The sequence below is a fragment of the Desmodus rotundus genome, chromosome 12 (assembly GCF_022682495.2).
Source record: "Desmodus rotundus isolate HL8 chromosome 12, HLdesRot8A.1, whole genome shotgun sequence".
NCBI classification, from domain to species: domain Eukaryota; kingdom Metazoa; phylum Chordata; class Mammalia; order Chiroptera; family Phyllostomidae; genus Desmodus; species Desmodus rotundus.
The window spans coordinates 88,690,438-88,693,100 of record NC_071398.1 but is presented as its reverse complement, the minus strand read 5'-3'; the positions used below and the strand labels follow the sequence as shown (position 1 = coordinate 88,693,100).

General features: G+C 44.1%; 1 pseudogene; it reads left to right on the top strand.

Annotated features, from left to right (window-relative positions):
• The first annotated feature begins 485 nt into the window (after positions 1–485).
• LOC112297769 (protein N-terminal glutamine amidohydrolase pseudogene) lies at positions 486–1,098 on the top strand (annotated as a pseudogene).
• Positions 1,099–2,663: the final 1,565 nt, after the last annotated feature.

Sequence of the window (2,663 nt, the reverse complement as noted above, 5' to 3'; positions counted from 1 at the left end):
ACTTGGTCCCTCATTTAATTTCATTGTAGAGTTTAGTGTGAAAAGATGCTATCAAAGTCAGGGACATTGGCTCAGAAATTTCTTGAAATAAAAGTTAATGGACCTTTTTTATTAGGTTGCAATAAGAACTTGGGATTTTCAGATAAGTCTGATTTTGCAATGATTCTGTAAACTTCTACCCCCCCCCACAACCTCTTACAGTATGAGTTTTTAAAATCTTAAAATGAAATAGTAGCAAAACTGAAACAAGCAATTCTATTTCAATAAAAGCAGCATTGCTGGATGGGACATACAGTTAAATTTTCATTTCTTTGTAAAATGAAGATCAACTAGAAATCCATTGTATCTCAGTCTCTGATGAAAAGATTTCTTGACTCTGCCACGAGAACCAGAGCAGATTGCTGTACTCCACCTCCTTCCCCAAAGCCCACTGGCGGGGCTGGTCCTTCCCTCCACCTGAGGCCTGTGCCCTGGCCCAAGTCAGCATGGAGGGGGATGTCCCCACCCACTACCAGCTGGCCTCCCCCCCACGGGACGCCTGTGTCTACAACGGCTGCTAGCGTGAAGAAAATATTTGGATGCTCTGTGAAGACATCAAAAACTATGACCAGCACCCTTTAGAAGAATGGCACTTCTGCCTCCGTGTCTTCCGAGAGCAAGGTGATACCCATCTCGGAACCGCAGGCCAGACCCGGGGAAGGCCCTGTGATCTGGGACTGCCGTGTTGTCTGGCTTCGAGTGTCACATGGAGGACAGAGCTTTGCTGCGATCTCAACGCTGTCCTGCCATTTTCCTGTCCCTTTGACGCTGATGTGGAAGATGCTTTTAAGTCTGATAAGGACGTCCGTCCTCTGTTTAGAAGAAAAGTTAGAGTTATCAGCACAGATTCTTATTTGAAGAACTTTGCTTCTGGTGGGCCTCATGTAAAAGATTTCCAGTGGCAACTGGAGAGAGCCTCCTCCATCATATCCCAGCGTTGAGACTGGAGATTCCAAAGTGAACCCGAATGATTTTATCAGTATGGATCCTGAGGATGGGTGGGGATTGGTCCACTCACTATCTGAATTTGTACATCATTTTGGCAGTCAGAACTGCTGAACTGGACGCCTGGATGTAGAACCATGGAGAAATTCTAGGACATGAACACTAAAGTTTATGGTACACTTGGTTTAGAATTATGTTTTCCTCTTTTAATTCAGTTCAGTTGAAACACGAGTGAATAAAAAAGTAAATACAAACTTTTTTGTTTTGCTATATCAGGTTGAAACTTGATGTAGTGTATATTTGTCCAGATATTCCTATGGCTCATTGGTTAGAACGAGTGATGACTCATACCGGTAGGTGCTTTTGCTGTGACAGATGTGTGTGGACTTTGTGTTTGTACAGCCTGTTTCTTTTTTTTCCAGCTACATCGTCAGCTCCGGGAGGGCAGGGCTGTGGGTCGCTGCTCAGTGAATCTCCAATGCCCATAAGAGGTGGCCGTGAGATGTTTACTAGTGAGTGTGGATCTTGTGAGCTAAATCGGCAATAAGTATTAGTCTTTTTGGACTATTAAGTTCTTTAGAAAGATTGCAGCCTTCTCAGGCTTCAGTCTTATTTGGCCTATTTGTATATGCTTTAAAAAAATAAAATTAATTTAAAATGAAAAAGAAAAGAAAATATTTTCCAAAAGTGTACATCTACTCTCCTACCTGAATATTGAACGCGAACGGATTAGCTTTCCTCGGTCTGACCCTAGGACTTGACCTGGAAGTCAGAGCGTATCGGTGATTGCAGTTCATTTTTGTTTGCTCCTATGAACAGATCTTTTAATGAAAGAAAATTTGTTTCTTGAGTTTTGATTAATTGAGCATTTGACATTTTTCTCCTGCTCTTGTTTATGTGCTACTGCAGAATGAGGTGTGACCCTAATGTTTGTTCACTCTGAGTCACTGTGGCTCATGCGTTCTGTTACATAAGCCCAGGTCTAATATTCCCAAGTCCCCGTGCAGCCAGTCTGCGTGAGAAGCAAATGGTGAAGGAAGCCACGTGGTTATGTCTACCGCTAGCATATTTGTGTGGACGTGACAAGCACGGAAAGACCGGTAGCATGCTTCTTTAAACAAGTTAGGCAACATTTCAAGTATTCAGCGTAATTCTGGGAATAACAGAATGGACTTTCTTGGGTTACTATGATCCAGATTTAACACAGGATCTGAGGACTTTAAAATCTTTAAAAAATTGATGTGAAAGGTGAAGGCGCCTCCCTCCCCCCGGTGCTCCTCTCATCCCTCTCTTCTTAAATGAGCACTGTTCTGAAGACAGCACATGCATCACGCAGCTCTTTCTGGGTGAAAAAATCACCCCAAACACCCAGTGACTTAAAACAACAGCTGAGTACTATTGGTCCTGAGTGGACAGGTCCCCTGGGTGGTTCTGCTGATAGGAAGTACGCTGGGCTGATCTTAGCTGGGTGTGTCCACACGTCTCTGGTCCATTTGCGGGTCATCTCAGTGCTGGCTTGGGTTAGTATGCGCTGAATCATGTGTCTGGTGGTTGGCTGATTGTAGGCTGGGCTGGTGGGGTTCACTGGGCCATGGTTGTTTATCACTCAACAGGCTAGCCCAGGCTTACTCTCAAGGTAGCAGCAAGGTTCTAGAGGGAGAGCAGAATGGAAGTGTAGA